At 39.0% G+C, this 19993-nt stretch overlaps 1 protein-coding gene across 4 annotated transcripts in view; it reads right to left on the bottom strand.

Moving 5' to 3' along the window:
- ESR1 (estrogen receptor 1) overlaps window positions 1–19993 on the bottom strand; it is a 366173-nt gene that overhangs the window by 111576 nt on the left and 234604 nt on the right. The window lies entirely within an intron of this gene.

The following is a 19993-nucleotide window of genomic DNA, read 5'->3' as shown; positions in this document are numbered from 1 at the left end:
GAGGAAAACCAAGAGCAAGAAAGAGAACACAAAAGATATCCAAACAGAATTAATAAGCCCTTACAAAATGAAATAGAGATCATTCTGGGAATAGAAGACTACTCTAAAAATTCTCCATCCTCAAAGAGATCTACATCCATAAAACAGAAGATTGCAAGCAAAAAGGACTATACTGGGGCTGGATTTTCCCCCCTTCACAGCCCTTATCTTTCTTACCACACTCTAAAGCAATACTGAGAATGCAGATCTGAGCGATGACAATATGAAACCAAGAATTGCTGCTCCCACTACAGAGTGATAGCAAACTGAAGTTTGAACATAGGGGTGGTGGAGAGTGGAAAGGTGGAGAGAGCAGGTATGTTGAGGGAGGTGATGATTGTGGGCATCAAGGAGACTTGAGGAGAACAGTAACAAGATGTTTGCCTCATCACAATTTGCACTCAGAGCGTATTCATAATCAGCTGTGGATAAGAGTGAGTTCCTTCTAGGTATAGCAGGGTATAAAAGTAGGGTTTCAAAAAGTAGTAGAATAAAAAACACAAATTCTTAGAAATTAAAGATATGGTTACCTAAATCAAAAATTAAATATTAAGTAAATATAATAAAGTTGACATGACTGAAGATCTAATAAGTGGTGTCCTCATGTGAAAGAGTATTCTAAATGTAGTATAAAAAAGAAGACAAAGATACAAAAGATGAGATAATCTCAAAGACGTGGAAGAAGAGCTAAGGAATCCAATATCTATTTAATAAATTTCAGAAGAGAACAGAGACAGTAAGAGGGAGAAGAAAAGTAAAACATAAAAGAAGAAAATTTTGCCAAGATGAAACTTGAATGGAAAGGCCTGCCGAAAACCTATAGGATTAAACAAAAGAATTCTCTATCGTACCAATAGCCATTGTAGAAAACATCTATCATTCAGAGGATAAATAACAGAAGAAAAACCAGGTGACCTCAAAAAAATAAGACTCAGATTGACATCAGAATTTCTCATTAGCAGCAGCTAAGTCTAATAAGTTGTGAGTGGGAAAGAATTCAAATCCAAGATTTGATACTCAGTCAAACTGTTAGCAGATATGATGGAAAACTTTTGGGATATATGACAGGTCAGAAAATTTATAACCCTCCTACCCATTCTGAAAAATTACTCAAGGATATCCTCCAATCAAAAAAAAAAATAATCCAAGAACAATTAATCCAAAATAAAAGTCCTCTATGCTTTGTAAATTCTTTGAGCTTCACTGTATAACTCTAGTAAGTAGTGTTTTATACAATATTGTTATGCATGCTAGTTGTAAACCAATTTTTATATAAAACATAAATATATTTTATAACTATAGAATAGTAACTATAAATCTTCATTTTAAAGTAATAATATGGAAAATTAGAAGGTGGAAGAAATAATCAATTTACACATATATAAAAGAATACAAATGTTTAAAACCCATAGCAGTTTAGAAAAATTCTTAGAGATTATATCATGACTTCAAAGGACAGTCACAGAACATTATGTGAAAACCAGCAAGTTGCAGATCAGATGATATATGAACCCAACTGTAAAAAAATGAATATGTGTATATGTTAACATGCCTAGAAAATATGTAGAAAGATTCATAAAATTGGTCAATAATGTTTATCTACTGGGGAGTGGTTTTGGAGAAGTAAAACAACATAGATTTTGCTTCTTACTTTGTAAACTTCTGTATCATTTAGATCAGGGGTGTCAAACTCATTTTCACCAGCGCTCACATCAGCCTCCTGGTTGCCTTCAAAGGGCTGGATGTAATTTTAGGACTGTATGGATGTAACTACTCCTTAACTAGGAGCAAGGAGCTCTACATTCATCCCTTTGAAGTAACCACAAGGCTGATGTGGCCCCCGGTGACAATAAGTTTGACACCCCTGATTTAGATTTTTTAAACAAGACTATATTTACCATGAAACTAAGAAAAGAGTTAGAGACTATAATCTATTACTCCTAACCAATGAGAGTTCTCTACATCTTTTTTTAAAGCCCTGCAACAGCATATGATTTAATTATTAGGTTGACTTTTAACATAGTGCTTGCCAAAGCAACATTTATCTCTAAATGGAGGTGTTGACTGCACCCTATCAAGAGCCTTAACTCATAATTAATGAGCTATTCTGTTTATTGTAGGGGAAAAAACTAAACTGTATCTGTAAAGTTATTATCTTCTTTGCAGATTATTTACACACTTCTTGTTCTACCATCCAAAATTCCTAACATAAACCGACACACTGCATGGTTTAATGAGCTAGGAGCTGAAAGAGGATGTGTCTATTTCATTTCATGTTGCTTTCCAAATGAGCCATAGATGATTGGAAGATCCCATCTGCATCAAGGGAAACATTTCCCTTCTACTAACAAGTATAATCAAGACAGCACCATAAGGCTATCAAGAGGGACTGTCAGGTGCCACAACTTAAATTTCTATAAAATCAAAACTCAGGGGCCTGCCTGAAAAGGAAATGGCAATATGTTGCTTTCAAAATTTGTCTTAAACAAAAGTAGTAATGATGAAATTTTATGTTCAGTATCATACAAACTGGCTGGGGTGGGAAGAAGTACAGCAGAAATAGAATTAATGATAATTCAGCTAAAAATGCCTCTTAGAACCCTGACCAAATAACCACAACGAGTTATTCCGAATATCACTCAACTATAGTGAGTTATTCTAAAAAACACTCAAGACAAAAGGATTCTCTGCATTGACTCTGACAAATAGAATTCTCTGCAGACTCTATTTTCTTAAACTCACCTAGGTTATTGGCTACTAATTCATTTGGTAAAAATTACAGCTTAAACTTGAAGTAGTTATGAAAATCACTTTTTTATATACAGTAGAGCAAAAAGTAAAAGAAATATTTTCTCACAGTCCATTGTTATGCAAATGACAATGTGGTTCATTGGGGTCCTTTATACCATTTTGAGGGTCTTATAAACAGCAACATAATGACGTGTGAGGTTTCCAAGTTGCATCTGAGAAAAATCTTAGAATGTTTTCTACAATATTTGGAGAAATACAGCATTATTGACTCAACTATAGAGTCACTCAAGTAGAGTGGAGGGACAAGTTCCATTCGAAAGCACAGTTTTGACATTTGCTTTTAATGGAAGTTTCTGCAGTTTATTGTAAAGACTCGTGTATGAAAGCAAGAATTTATGACTTAAAAATGTACTCTGCCAATGGAAAGCATAATCAGGTAGAGGTACTTCTGGCACATGATACTATACTTTGAACTTGTAGCACTTTTAAAACTTAAAAGCAGAAACCAAAAGAATTTGGAAACCCTACAGCCAGTACCTCTGCTGAGGGTCCAGTCATGAGAGAATTTTCCAGCAGAAAAGTGGCAGGTGGGCAGCCTCTTCCAGAGAGGTGTTTCCGAAGGAAAGAAGAAGAGTGCTTCAATCAGAGGGGAAAAAATATTCAAAAGCAAAGTATGTGTCTTTTATGTCTTGTAGAAGAGTCTAAAATTCAGCTCCTAAAATAGTTTCACCTTTTACAGGATAACATAATGGTTAAGGGCAGAAAAGAGTATTAGTAAGAATCAAGGCAATTGTCACTCAGAATCTCAGAATGCCTCAGAGAGATAAAGTACCACACAGGCATGGGCCGCGATGTCTGAGGAATTGGTGAAAATTCTGTATAATAGGTTAATCTAGCACACCTCATCCTATCCATGAGTGACAGGCTTTACATTTTCACTCTCTACTCCCCAGCCTGAAAATCCCTGTTAAGTTACTGAAGTTTTGTTTTCTGGAGAAAGAAGTTAAGGAGTTATTTTCTGGAGAAAGAAGTTTCGTGCTTTGGGAATCTGAGTTCAGTTCGGGTGGGGGAGGTCTAAGAACTAAAAACAAGCATATTAATGAGACTGCATTCTGAAAGGGGCTCACTCCACTCTCACCTTCACTTCCACAAAACAGGCGATTAGGCATTCACTCTCTAGAACGGAGATTGGGAATTTATGGGTCTGGAGAAGCTAACTGGTTCCAGAGAGCCTTGCATTGAAGCCCATTATTCTAACACCTTGCTCAAGCTGCACTCAGAGCTTCTGATCAGGAGTTTTAGTTGCTCGTGGTTAAAAATGAATGGGTGGTCAAATGTTTTTGCTAAGTTTCCAAAATCAAGAGCAAGAGAAAAAAAAAGGAAAAGGAAGGAGAGAGAGAGAGGGAGGGAGGGAGGGAGGGAGGAAAGAAGGAACACAGACGATTCAGGGAACAGAAGAAGTGTTTTTAAAATACCTATCATTATAATTATATAATATGATATAGGTGTTAATTATCACCGCAATGGCAATCATATTACAATATGTAAATGTATAGAACTAATATGTAGCACACTTGCCCATCCATGGGCACCACTCCCACACTCCTCCATGCAGTCTGTCCTCCCATGTGAAACAATCCGTTCTCCAGTGCACTAGGTTCTACCCTCTTTCTTCTTCCTGATTCTCCCTTCTCCCTTTTTTTGCAAGAGCAACTTATACTTGCTGGTCCTAATTCCCTTATTCCAAATCTCTCACAAAGTCACTCCAATTAGGCCTTCACCCTATATCAAACCTGCTCTTGACAAGATTGCCAATAGCCTCCAAGTTGCTAAATCTAATGGCCAATTATCAATTCTCAGTGTACTTGACCTAAGAGCAACATAAGAGTGATCTGACATAGCTGATCACTTTTGTTGCTCTATTTTCTTCATTTGTCTTTTCAGACACTGCAGTGAGAAGGACCCCGTCCAAACTCCTTTGGCAGTTCCTCCCCTTCTCTGATTTAAGTAATATCTGAGTGTCCCAAAGCTCAGTCTTCGGTATTCTTTTTTTTTTTCCCAACCTTGATGGAATGATGAATATAAACAGATAGTAATGACTAAAACTAATAGGATGAAAAGTTGACAGGAAACTTAATAATAGATAAGCTGTTAACACTGGAATCAGTGATTAATCTTAACATCACTGAAAGTAGTGTTTCCAGATCTTATTTGCCTCCTGATTCAATTCAATAGTTTTCTTACCAATATTAAGTGGGTATCTAAGCAAACCTTAAGATCTACTTAACAATTAACAGGTAATGAACAAATGGACTATAGGAGATTATGCTAAATGCCATTGTAAAGATTTAATTGGTCAACTCCAAATTATAAAATGTTTTGCAGGGCATATGTCCTATTTTTTTCAACAAATACATGGCAAAAAAAAAAAAGACAGGGTTATATCAACCAAATGCTCTGTTTGCATTTTCTTTGGATCTTGGAAGCAACTACACATTTTTCACATGAGTGGGGAAAACTAGGAACTTAATATTAAGGATTTATTATTTACTTTACTGTTAAATATAGTTATAGTATGGAATATATTTTTTAAAATATTTCTCTGGTAGGGATATACAATGAGATATTGATAGTTTGGTTACAAAGAAATAATATCTAATGTTTTCTTTAAAATATTCACCCATATAGACACAACTATGTTGGAAGGAATTATGTCATTTTCTCCAGTTTTTAACAGATGTTTGGAAATTTCTCAATGTAAAGAAAAAGCGACAGAGCCCAACAACTGAGTGGACACAAAAGATAAAGAAAAAGTAATATGAAAACACTGGTCCCCTCTTTTCTCTTTATACTCACCCCCTTGGTAATTTCATTCATCACCTCTATGCTGAGGAGTCGTGGCATTGTAAGTCCACACCCACCTCCAAACTGAGACATCTCCACTGGATTGTCTGAACACATCTCAGACTCAACATGGCCAAAACTCAACTGATTTTTCTCTCCAAAAAAAAAGAAAGATCTTCTACTTCTAGGCTTTCCCGCACCAACTGTTGACAACCCTACCTTCTGATTGTTCCAGCTGAAAGGCCTGGAGCCACCCTTGAGGCTGTTCCCTCTCACACACAGGAGAACCGTCTCAGCTCCACCCTAAGACGCATTCAGGACATGTGCACTCCTCACCACGCTCTGTCGGTGCCCTTGTCAGAGCTGCCGCCGTTCCCCATTTCTCAGCTCCGTTACTGCAGTCTCCCGGTGGCTCTCCCTGCCTCAACCCTTTTGGTCTCTTCTCAAACCAGCAGGTCAAAGGGAACAATACTTGTAACGTGACTCATATCATCCTCCTCAAAGTCCAGCACAAGTCACCATTCCCCCCAAAATAAAAGCCAAAATCTAATTGCTACAGACTCACAAGACCTCCCCTCCTCTCATGCTCTGACTGTATCTCTCATTCCTCACATGCCTGCCACTTTCTGCTCCAGCCACGATGGCCTCCTAGAATATTCTAGAACTGCTCTTGCTTCAGGGCAGCACTTGCTTGGCCTTTGCCTGGGAAGCAGTTCCCTCTGAAGGGCTGACTCTCTCGCCGCCTCCTTCAAGCGTTGCCCGAATGCTGTCCCTAGGAAGCATACTCTAACCCGACCCACCCACTCACCAGTACTCCTGCTCCCTTGGCCTCGGCTCCAGTTTTCCTTTGGTGCTGTACGTGTCATCTTCCAAATACGGATAGTTAGCATGCTCACTATGTCTGCTTTATTCTGTCCCCTTTACAGGAATGAAAGCCCCAGACAGAGCTTTATGTGCCTCCAACACCCAGAACAGTGCCAGCCGCATAGCACATGCAATGGAAATTGCTAAATGCACCAAAAAAATATATATCAGTGAATCTGGCAGCACTTCCAACTATATTATGGGCTCATCTGGACAGTATTTCCCCACACATCTGAAAAACAGACTCCATTTGAATGTCACTAAATCTGAGGTCCTGCCATGACCCCAGCCCCTACACATGCACAGAAGTTTGTGTCTTTTTAGTGAGTATTGATTGAGAAGGTACACAATAACCAAAAACACTGGGATTAGTAATGTGATAACTTAATTTGTATTTTATTAATCATGTAACATTCAACATTTATTTAGTAAGCGTCTCCTATGTTCCAGGTACTGTTCTAGACACTGGAGATACAATAGCAAACAAAATTGATAAAAATGTCCACCACATAGAATGTACAATCTACTGGCTCCATGGGTTTATAAACATTTGAAAACATAGTTTATGCATGTGTAAGACACATACTTTAATGTTCTGTGCTCATACAGAGTAGTGGACATGAATATTAATGCATGCATCCTAATCGGGGGCAAAACTTAGTTCTAAAGAATCAAAAATTCTTAGACGTCACATTGTTTGTGGTCTTCCAAAGCTCAAGCTATAGAGTGAATTCTTATTCCTTATTATTTCATTGTTTTCACCAAATGGAATTACATTAAATTAAAATTTTCTACTGGGGGCAATCATGAAAAAGCATGGAGGCCCACTGTGATAGCCTGTCGAGCTCCCTGGGTGCATGGACCTCAGGTCCCCCACCCACGTTCCAGCAATTCCCCTGCCTAGCTGGGCAGTCAGCCTCTGAAGGCCGCGGGGCCCTCACCCCTGGTCACCAGACAGGAGCCACTCACAGCTCACCCGGCCATGGGGGAAACTCCTGAGAAACGATAAGATCGGGGGAGAGGGGAGAGACAAGGAGAGAGGCTGTGATTGTGGAGCCTAGGAAACATATGTTTGCACAAAGAAAATCTCATGAGAAAACCAGCATGTGAGTATTGTTCCCGCGTAGGAAAAGGTGTGTGCCACACCAGTGATTCCTAACAATTAAGAGTGCATGCTTTCACAGATGACTGAGCGGTCTTTCACTAAAGGTTGATGAATGGCATGATTCGAACAAAGACGGAAGAAACAGCCAAGCTCTACACCCGAGAAGATGCGGGTTGAAGAGGGGTCATTTCCTGCTGAACATGTCAGTCCCCGGATGACCAATTCATAAATGGGGGCGGGGGGGCGGGGGGGTTACAAAGACATACCTAGGGGAGTGATCCTGGAGCCCATGAGAGAAGCCAGTCCTGGCCCCACCAGCCCTCCTCACTCTCCTCCCCGCCCCAGCCCACCCTCCCTGCTAACGGAGCAGCCCCTGCAGATGCACCGAAACGCTCTAACCACACGCACACGCACGCCCCTTGCAGAAAATTTGTCTCTCCCAATGGAAGGAGTAAAACTCCAAATTCACCATCTTTAAATCCCAGGTAGGAGAAAAAGCAGAAGTGCTGCAAAACCTTGGGGTCCCTGAAGTTGTTGGCTCTGAACTGGCAGTGGCCCTGGGATCTGAGACTCAAGGTCATGGCTCCTTTCTGGAGACAAGTGTGTAATTCTTTTCATCACTTGTGCTCAAAACACATTCCCTCGCACAGAGAAAAATGTCCTTCGATATAAGAACAGTTCTCAGAGGTAAGAGTGAGTGTGTGCATTTTGATCTATGGCATACATTTTTTAAAATGCGCACATGGTATAAATAGCCTGTGTACCGAATCCCAACAGTCAAATAGTTTGCATGGCCACGATTTGTTGTAGACCATGAAATAATAACTGATGCTCATGACGACCATTGCAACACCCTGAAATACGTTCTGAATTACAAGATGAAGCAGCACGTGCAGTGGCTGTGGGGGAAGGTTAGGGACCAGACTGCCCAGAGCACCGCCATGTCCTAGCTCATGCCACATTGGGAAAACCACTTACCACTCTGATGCCTCTGATTATTCATCTCTAAAAGCACCACAATGATCGCACCTAACTGATAGGGGTATTGTAAACAGACTTAATGACAAACACTCAATAAATGGTAGCTTTTTCCCCAATATGCCCTTTGTGTAAATTTTGTTTTCTAGGGTTCTGATTCTTTTTGCAAATGGAGATCTATCTATGCTATAGGTTGACATTCATTAATTCAGAATATTCATTAAAGAGCATATCCAATTCTCAAATTATGATTCTAAGTGTATTATTGCAGCAGACTATTATTTGCCCACCAATTATCTATTCAACTGCTATTACTGTTTATAGAACTCAGATTTCATTCTAGGTACAATGTGCATAGAATTCTAGGATCACATCCTAGAATTCCTTGCAGCCAGATGGAGCCTAAGTTCTGACCTTGGATGTATAAGAGGAAGTTATGAGAGAAAAATTAGCTTTATCTGGCTTTATCCATGTTATTTGGAGGGTTTACTGTTATATGTGGTTGATTTTAACCCTAAAACAGTTATATTTGAAATATGATTTCTTCACCATAGATACTATTTCTTATCCTTTATATCATTAAAATATCTGTATATATAAATACTTAAGTTTGTAGGAGAGCTTAAAACCCTTAAATCTAACTAAAATCTCTAGTTTTTATTAACTCAGAAAAATTGGCATGAGCTATATAATGAAGAAATGTTTCCTCTTAATTGTAACAACATATAAAAACAAAAGCAAAGAAACAACAATCAAATCTCAATTAGTTTTGGTTAGTGGCAATAAGATTAGTTGGGAAAAAAGGCTAAAGGCATAAAGACAGGCCACGTAACACAAGCAAAAAAGACATACATGTACCAGATGTTTCAAATGTATTTTAAAAATAGGTTTCTAGGCTAGTTTTGCCAAATGCTAGGTTATCTCATGATTTTGTCATAGAGTTACATAACTGTCTTAAAAGTTAGACTCAAAATTACTTATATCAGTAAGTTCAAACTAAAAATGCATAAACTAAAATATAAAACAAATAATGTTCACCAATATTTATTGAAAGCTTGCTATGGGCCAACATTGTCCAAAGACAGAGGTCGTGTTCTTAAATCACTGTAATACATAGGCTCCTTGACAATGTCCCTGTCACATGGCAGGGAGGGAGAGGATGGGTGTTTTTAAAAACTTGAACAATGGCCCTGGCTGGCATAGCCCTGGCTGGATTGAACGTAGGCTGCGAACCAAAGCATCGCAGGTTCGATTCCCAGTCAAGGTACATGCCTGGGTTGCAGGCCATGACCCCCAGCAACCACACATTGATGTTTCTCTCTCTCTCTCTTTTTCTCCCTCCCTTCCCTCTCTGAAAATAAATAAATAAAATCTTAAAAAAAACTTAAACAATGATAAAAGAGCACAACTATTTAAAATATGCAATCCCTTTTCTGGCCTTTATTTTAAGAGTTTCACACGGGAGAGTGTTCTAGACCTGAAACAGTTCCCTTCATATGCAATATGTTTTTATTCTTATCTAAAAATCAAATTTAAACTTTTAGATAAATGACCTCTGAATTTAATATCATTTTATCTATTACTTTTTTTACCATGATATGTCTATTTCTTTGTCATATATCTTACATAAAGTGTTATATTCTCTTTTTTATTGTGGTAAAATGTATACACCATAAAATTACCCTTTTAACCATGGTTAAATGTACAGTTTAGTAGCATTAAATACATTCACCTTGTTGGGCAACCATCACCGCTATCCATCTGCAGAATTATTTCCTTCATAAAAATTTAACTTCTTCGGTCGATCCTTAAGTTTCAGTTATTAAAAGTAGTGAGGACAAATTGGACATTGGTTAACTAAGCTAATAATAACCATGTTTCCAGCTTTCACAATCACTTTTATACTAAAGACAGATTCTGTCAGAGTGGTCTGCTGTATCCCATTCCTGCTTTATAAAAAGAGCAGAGCCAGATGCCAGCTGAACGCATGCTTTGGAAAACAGCCTTCCGCAGCTCAAGGCCTTGAATGAGTTTTTAAATTCATAGCATTTATCTACTAGATTTCAAATATGCATTTCAAATGCCCCAAGCAAATTTAGGCAAACATCTTGACCAGGTAAAAAGGACCAAATGCTATTATGCGACATGCTATTCTATGAAGAGACACTTTTAATACCCTCCAGAGATTGGAACTGCCCACAATTTTATAAGATTTCATGTTATGAAATGGTCCCGTAATGAACACATGCTATGCTACAAAGAAACTTTAACTCCCTCTGGAGAAGGGCACGGCCACCGTTTTACTAAATTTCATCTTTATTTAGCAATCACACCTCTAATTTTCCTATTATTGTTTTGGGGGCTCTGCTAGGTATTTATACAATGAAATGATAACTCCTGCACCTAAAGGACAAGGCCACTGGCTTTTAAAACAAAATCATGATAAATTTTACCCAAGACTTTTTAAACGGAACTTAGATTTTGACCCGTGAAGCAATGTACTTACAAGGGAGAATGTTCCTAATAGGCAAGACCATTCAAAGTTGAGCAAACTGTATGCAACAGTTTAGTAACCATGGCAACAGAATTAAAACCCTAAGATTCCCTGGAACTAGGGGTTCCCAACAAGGAACAGTTAATTTTGTCGCCTATTCTTTTGGGGAAGATGAGCTGAACATCAAGCCTCTTGCAGTGAGTCAGGTGAGTTTAAAAATTAGACATAAACAACCATGAGGTTCTATCTACCTTACTGTTTGTGTTAAAATACCACAAGAAGTAAAAGGACTTCACCGCTGAGTTTTTCTAATTCTGCATCCTCTATGCACCTGAGTGCAGGGGGGCAGAGTGAGTATCTATTTATCTAATGACTATGACCTTTTTGGCAATGAATCACCTTAAAGGACAAGTGGCACTGCTTTCTCTAGGAAATAAGTCTTTGATGTAGAGAAAAGCAATATATAGATAGGTAGATAGATAGATAGATATAGATATATAGATATAGATATATAGATATATATAAAATCACTATTCTAATAGTAATACTTTCCCAATCTGCTTCAACCACTTGATTTATTTTCACCCTAGCAAGAAAAAAAATTATTATTATTATCATGAGTATTTGAGAGCTGGGGGGGAGTGAGGGTAGAGATATGATAACTGCACCAAAAATAAGCAGTTTAGACTATAGTCTAACATAAAGACTACAGTGTAAAACTATTGATTAGAACTCCCTGGTTCCTGTGAAAGAAAGCAATATCTTGGTGGTAGTAGGAAATAATTTTCAAGTTTATTTCTTGAGCTTCCTCTGGAAATTATTAGTTTATATAGAGAGTTGTATGGGAAGTAGGCGGATTCTTTTAATTCTACTCCACTACTGAGAACGCTTCCAAGGTTCTCATTGTGTTTTATGGCTCCACGTCCACAGATCTCTTTAGGGCCAGTGCTGATTTTCTCTCCCTCGTGCAGTTCTCTGGTCTCCCACCGCCTAAACAAAGCTAATGCCTCACATCACTGAGACAGAACCTCAGCTGGATAGTAGGGGCGCTGAAACTTCATCTTGGCCATGTTGATGCTTAGAACACACAGAGGCTAAGCTCACAGTGGGTCTAAATATGCCACCATTAAGGGAAAATGAATTTCAGGAACCAAAATAGAGAATTGCTTAAGCCAAAAGATCAAGTGTAGTGAGCCCAGAAAGTCAGCCACAGGTATCGTGAGAAGCCTACAATTTCAAGGTCATGATCATTAGCCCAACAGTCATCATGTTAAGATATTTCAATTTGTGCAGACTCATATTTCAATAAAAAGGAGAACATTGGTTTTGCCAAAGAAATGCTCACTTCACATGAGTATCTGTAGTAAGTTTTATTTAAATGAAAGATACCCTTACCACAATTAAAGTAGGATTTATTTACTATAAATTGATTTTGCACATATACAACTTTTAAGGAATAAGTTCATGGCTTGAGCTAGTCAAATGTAGACTGTAGAAATACTTTACCTTTGACAAATTTCCCTGGAAAAATCCAGATACCCAGACAACAGAAACTATTCATCTTTTCACTTAAAAGAAGAAATCCAACCATATGTTATCCAACCATTTGTTAGTGGATAAATGAATCATCCAACTAACAAATCTACCATTAGCAAAGAATACCATTTGAGAACTGTTACTATTTTTAGACCCTAGTTGATTTAGTTCAGCAAAACATACCTGACAAGAGACTCTAGGCCCTGGCTGGCATAGCTCAGTGGATTGAGTGCAGGCTGCAAACCAAAGTGTCACAGGTTCAATTCCCAGTCAGGGTACATGCCTGGGTTGCAGGCCATGACCCCCAGCAACCACACATTGTTTCTCTCTCTATCTCCCTCCCTTCCCTCTCTAAAAATAAATTTTAAAAAAATAATAAAATCTTTAAAAAGAGAGAGAGAGAGACTCTGAACTGGGGACTGGTTATCCTGTGATGGGAAATTCACTCCAAGATTACACGGGCTAAAGAAGTTTGGAATTTCAGAAAGGAAGTAGTTAAGGTGTTCCTTTAGGGAAAAAATTAAATAAGCATAGAACTGAAAGACAGGGGAGGCTACAAGGATTCAAGCCTAAATAAATGAGAAAGAAAGAAAGAAAGAAAGAAAGAAAGAAAGAAAGAAAGAAAGAAAGAAAGAAAGAAAGAAAGAAAGAAAATGAATATATTATTTGAAAGGGGATGGTGGGGGAAGAGGTGGGGCAAGGAGATCATTTGGAAGAGTAGAAATCAAATATTATGGGAGAGAGACCGAGTTGGTGAACAGCTTTCCTGTGAAGGTCCTTCCCAAGGGCCTGTCTGAGAAAGGTTAACCTCAGGTGCCCTAAGGCATAGCCTATTTCTGCATCTTAGGCTTCAGGGCCACTGCCATTCCTCTGTTAAAGCCGTTATTCAATTAGATAATCAAGTTGCCTGCCAAGGTTTTAATTGAATAGTTGTATCTCCTAAAATTCATTTCCGCTCAGAATCTGAGAATGCAAACTTATGTGGGGGGAAAAAAAGTATCTTTACAGATTTTATCACGTACAAGGATGTCATACTGGACAAGGGTGAGTTGTAAATCCAATATGATCCATGTCCTAAGAAGAGGGAAGTTTTGACACAGACACACAGGATGAACATCCTGTGATGATAGAGGCAGAGATTGGAAAAGTGCATTGCAAGCTAAGGAATGCCAAGGATTGCCAGAATCTCCAAAAGCTGGAAGAGGCAAGGAAGAACACTCCCACAGAGTCTTCAGAGAGAATACGGCTCTGTTGACACCCTGATTTCATGTGTCCAGCCTCCAAAACTGGGAAGGAATAAATTTCTATTTTTTTAAGCCACTCACTTTGTGAAACATTGTTAGGGCATTCATAGGAAATTCATACAGGGAGTAGGGCATCTGACTGATGATTTTCAGAAACTATTCTGGCAGTGATGAGTAGGATGAAGTGAAGGGAGAAGAGTCTGAATCCAAAAAGACTAATTAAGAGGATATTATAGTCATTCAGTCTTGGAAAACAATGAGGATATGTACCAGGCTGGTGGTGGTGGAACAGAAACAAAGCCAAAGTCTAGAGATGTTGAGGAGGAGAATGGATGATACAAAGTGAGAAAGAGCCAGACACAAAGGTGATTCCAAAGCAGTTAAGAAGAAGGGGGAGCCCCTGGTGGCAATGAGGAGGATCCGGAGAACCAGGTAAGTTTGCTGTAAGAAGAAGAAATGGGGATGGCTAGTGTGGATTTAGATATATTGGCAGAAGTGTGACATTTCGCTGGTATCTTTGGGGCAGCTGACAGCGAGACCTGAATATTCAGGTGTTGGCAACTAGAGAAAGAAATGTAGACATCATGAGCCTAAAAGTCACAGCTGAAACCTTTAGTGGACAAGTTTTTCAAGTTGCTTAAAAGCAGAAGGAACCCCCAGGGCTAAGTACAGGAATAGTTGGGGGACACCTACAGCAGATGGGGAAGAGAGAAGGGAAGCCTGAGATTTTCCTTTCACCATCCTGAGAAGCATTTTTTTTGTCCTGTTAATGTTGAATGGTAATTCACCCAATTACCTCTTAGCAGCACTTGTTTTTTAAGTCTTATAAATAACAAGCAAAAAAATTCATGATCTACATTCATTCATATAGATCAGGTTAAATGTATAACTTGTGACTCAGTCATGAATTTTCTTTTTTATTTTTGATTTCAGAATTGGGAAGAATAACCAAACATGCAAATCAGTGGGCCATATCTATCACTCTGCTTCCAAAGCTCTTAATTAGCAGTAAACTTGGGAGGTCGACTATACAAGGGGTCTTAAAAATACTTCTGTAGGACACTGTTTGATGAAAGCAGTTGAAACAACTGTGCAGCCATCTGTATAAAAATCACATTGGAGCCACACCTCATACTGTACACCAGGATGAATTCAGGGGGATCAAAAGATATAAATGGAAAAAGGGAAATGATTAAGGTGCCAGATGAAAACATTCCTCTGTGAGTTAAAAATTTGTATTAGGTGTTTGCCAGGTAGATGTGCGGAACTGTTGAAGTTCTAAATCATCTTCAAAGCCAGGAGTTCAGCGAACCCCCTGGCCTGGCCAAGGAGAGAATATTCAGGAGTAAATGATTAGCTAAGCCTACACCAGGTGAGCCAGACATTCCTCATTTAAATCAAAAGCTCCTGATTTCTTTTGCCTTGCCAATACAGGCACATTTTATTTTTAATATAATTGTATTAGTTTCCCAGGGCTGTGATATGAAGTACAAACACTGGGTACTTGAAAACAATAGAAACTTATTATCTCTCAGTTCTGGAGGCCGGAAGTCTGAGATCAAGGTGTCAGCAGACCATGCTCTCTCAGAAGGCTCTAGAAAGGCTCCTTCTTTTTCTCTTCTGGCTTCTGGGGATGGCTGGCAATCCTTGGCATTCTTTGGCTTAGAGATGGATCTCTCCAATGCCACAGCCATCTTCTCTCTGTGTGTCACCACACCATCCCCCTTTGTGTGTGTCTCTCTCTGTGTCCAAACGTCCCCTTTTTCATAAGGGTTAAGCTCTGTCTTAATGACCTCATTTGAACTTGATTACCTCTATAAAGAACCTGTCCAAATAAGATCATGTTCTGAAGTATTAGGAGTTAGAATTTCAACATATTTTGGGGGTGGGGAGGACACAATTCAACCCATCTCAACATACTTCAATGGTAATATGTCTATTTGGCACATATATTGTTACACAATCACTGACATTCTCCATGCCAAATTCCCCCCAAAGTGGCAGTGTCACAGGCCAACACTCCCCACAGGCTCCCCTGGGGACACCCAGCACCACACACTGTCCACTGTACTCAAAATAAACATGCAGATTCTGGGGGCCCGGCCCAGGCTCCCTGAAACAGAGCCCTGGCGTGGGGCGGGATGAAGCAGATAGGGCATTCTCCTCCAACACTCTCAAGATAAAAGAATTCATGGTCTTCAGGCCAACAAGCATCCACAAGGCTTCGAAGTTTTGTGGGAAAGGAAAATCAAGTAAGTAGGGGCTTCCCTTGGGTTTCAGCCAGAGCCTACCAGGAGCAGCAAAAAGCCGGGCAGCGCTGGCTTGGAGATGGAACACTCCAACACCCTCTGCACTGCCAGCCCGGAGGACTGCCACGGCTGATGTGGGGTAATTACATCCCAGTCCCAAGGCTCTTACTCTAAAACTGTGGCAAAATCTAAACTGCAAATCGCACCCTTAAACACAGGCATCTGTCATGTCTTTGAAAGGCCCCAGGCTTTCTTGTCACGTTCTCTTTCATCACCCTGCCACACTTTATCCCCATGCCACGCTGAATCAAGCTGGGTGGGACACCACAAGGGCCTGGATGCAGGGTTCACTGGTCTGATTACAGGCTGGGAATCAGAGTACTGGGGAGGCTTGCCAAGGCCCTGAAATCTGCAGGAACCTCCCAGAATAGAATGGGTCTCTTGAAGATGCTCCCAATTCCCACATTGAGGTATCATGCCCTCTGTCTGCCCCCTTGTCCTTATCCATTCTAAGCTTTAAATTACACTCCTTAAGTGAAACGAACTTGCTGCAAGCCAACTGACGCCTGTTAAAAGTCCTCAGAACGCAAGTTCCACACATGCCTCTGGGTATTGCTCTGCCCCTTACAAAAGAAAGATTGGAAATGAGCCTCACTACAGCAGCTGCTAGAGGGGTCAGAGTGGCAGGCTGATTCTGAAGAGAGGTAAAAAAAAAAAAAAGTAACACGAAAGCCTTGAAGATCACTTTTACTTTGTGGAAAAATTGAGTTCTCACAGGGCTCAGAGATTTCTTAAAAGCAGGAGTTTCAAAAGTCACCTTCCATTCATTCATTTATTCATTCATTCAACAAGCATTTCCTGTGCTCGGCACATTATTAATTGGACTGAAGGGGAGGAGGATTAGAGTCAGGAAGCTAATCACTGGATTCCTGGGGAACACGGGGAGCAAAAGAAGCCTTGAGCCCTGTAATGGCTAAGACAAACCTGCACCCTCAAAGACAACACAGAAGTTCCTGAGGAACCTGAGCGTGGGCCTAGTAGGAGGCAGGTCCAGCAAAAGGGGACCCTCTTCCTAGGGGCCAAAACTGGACAAGGAGGGAACCCCAAGTAAAATAATGGGAAGTCGGGGTTCACAAGGGAGGGGACTCTTCTAGTGTTGAGTGGAGAGGGACTTGGGTAGGCAAGGGAGAGAAGAAAGCACAAAACTCCTAAAGGAAAACAAAGACAATAAGCTCCTCGACATGAGTCTCCAAAATAACTTGTGTGGACTTGACACCAAAAGCAAAGGAAACATAAGCAATGAGATGACATCAAACTAAAAAGCTTCTGCACAGAAAAAAAAAAAAGACATTCTACAAAAAGAAAAGGAAACTCTAAAGTGGGAGAAAATATTTTCCAATCATGTATCTCATAAGGGGTTAATATCCAAAACATATAAAGACCTCAAACAGCTCAATGGCAACAACAGCAACAAAATCTGAGCTCTTAAAACTGGCAAAGAAACTGAACAGCTTCCCAAAGGAGATGCACAAATGGCCAACACATACATGAAAAGGTGCTCCAGAGCAGTAATCATCAGGGAAATACAAATCAAAGCACAATGACGTATCACCTCACACCTGTTAGAATGGCTATTACCACAAAGACAAGTGATATCAAGTGATGGAGAGGTTGTAGGTAAAAGAAAACATTTGTACACTCTTGGTAGAAATGTACACTGATGCAGCTACTATGCAAAACAGTATAGAGGTTCCTCAAAAACTAAAAATAGAATTGCCATATTACCCAGAAATCCCACAGCTGGTTATCTGCCCAAAGGAAATCAAAACAGGATATCGAAGAGATATCTGCTCTCCCAGGTTCGCTGCAGCCTTATTCACAATATCCAAGACACGGAAACAACCTTAGCATTCGTTGGTGAATAAGCAGATAAGGAAGATGTGGTATACATACATGCCATGGAATATCAGCCATGAAAAAGGAGGAAATCCTGCCATTTGCAACAACGTAGATGGGCCTTGATGGCATCACACGAAGTAACATGATCAAGACAAAGATAAATACTGCATGGTATCACTTATATGTGAAATCTCTTAAAAAAAAATAGTCTCATTCATAGACACAGTAGGAAAGTGGTTGTCAGGGTCTCAGGATGGGGCAAATAGGGGGAAATTGGTAAAACAGTACAAACTCTCAGCTGTAAGAGGAAAACAGGCTGAGGATCTAATGCAAAACATTAGACTACAGTTGATACGCCTGTATTATATCATTGAAGCTTGCTGGGAGGATAGAGCTTCAGCATTCTCACAAAAGGAAAGACAATTATATGAGGTAATAAATGGGTTAATTAACTACATGGGAGAAATCATACACACACACACACTTTAAATATCTTACAATTTTGTCAATTATACCTCAGTACAGCTGATTTTTTAAAAATTAAGCTACTTCACAATTTCTGTTATATTATACATTCTGAGGGTTAGCCACATGTCCAGTGCATCATAGAGCTAATTCTACATTCTTCTAGAATTGACTTTCTTGCTACTATTTTACTACTATTTCCTATTCCTTCTTTTTAAAATCACTATTATTAGCCTTAAATTATTACCACACAAATATAGTACTGTCTATATTAGATTTTCAGTATGGGCTATTTTTGAAATGACAAGATGGTATCTTAAACATATAAAAGGTTTTCAAAATGTGACTGTCAATTTTTCTGAAAAGCTTGACAATCATCTTCACATTTTTTCAGAAGACCTTTTTGTCTCATTTTCCATCCTTTTTTGAATCAATGACTGTTTTTATTCCACTTGGGCAGACAAATAGGCTTTTGATTTATAACAGCTGTATTCTAATAGTACACACACACACATATAAAATTTATTTTTTGACTTTATAATGCTTTTTTAAAAAACCATCAAGTAACAGGATATAGTTTGGTTCAAGGATGTTGAAATTGTTCAGGCCTTTTGAGCGAAAATAATCAAGTTATAAAGTGGTTTTGCTATACACATCTCACTACTATAAAGTTGTTTAGTTCTAGGTTTCACAATGAGAAGGCCATGCATGGTATCGATGTTTTCTTCCCTTTTCCTTCTGTCTCCATTTCACACTTAAATTCAGAAGATTATTGCCATGAATTCTTCATCCTCTGGTAACATATTTGAATTTAATTCCAGTTTTTCCAAATACCCTTCAAATTCTTCTAATTATAAAAAGGTCATGAGGGTAATCAGCTGATAACTGTAAAAATGTATATATTGGAACTCAGCAGTTTTCTGCAATGAATGCAGCTAAGACTTCATGAGGGAAAATATATGCTTATATTACAATAAAAATTAGCAACCAAACGTGGGCTCTCAGGGATATAGCCATTATTATTTCTTAATTTCCCTCTTCTTCCAAAGTATGTAAAAAGACAATAACAAGCATTAAGATAAAATCTATAGCCACATTACATTTAGATTCCAATATCTGCTTGTGATGCATCTACTTCATGTGAATGCTACAGTGGGTAGGTGCTCAATCAAACTCTTATTTCCAGAGGTGGCTAGTAGCTTTTATTTGCCATTAGGACTGACTCTAGATACCTGAACATGCATGTTAACCCCCACACTTCAAAAGCCACATATTAATATGTTAATATATGCAAATATATGAACTATTCTCTAAGGCCAGACATATGTTCACTTGGCCTATAACAGATTGGTGAACTCTGAAATGCAAGTACAAAACTCTGCATTCATTTAGTTTAATATAAAGCGTCTCATGCTTCGAGGGTAATAGTTGATTTCATCAGTTAGAAAGACATCAAATGAGACAATCTCTCTAAATCTATTACTGATTGGATCTGTAAGCCCTGGAAAAAGATGGAACTTCCTCT

Source organism: Phyllostomus hastatus, unplaced genomic scaffold, assembly GCF_019186645.2.
Source record: "Phyllostomus hastatus isolate PE091 unplaced genomic scaffold, TTU_PhHast_1.1 phas_contig_40, whole genome shotgun sequence".
In the NCBI taxonomy this organism is placed as follows: Eukaryota; Metazoa; Chordata; class Mammalia; order Chiroptera; family Phyllostomidae; genus Phyllostomus; species Phyllostomus hastatus.
Note: the sequence above shows the minus strand (reverse complement) of the source record. Positions and strands in the feature narration are given on the sequence as shown.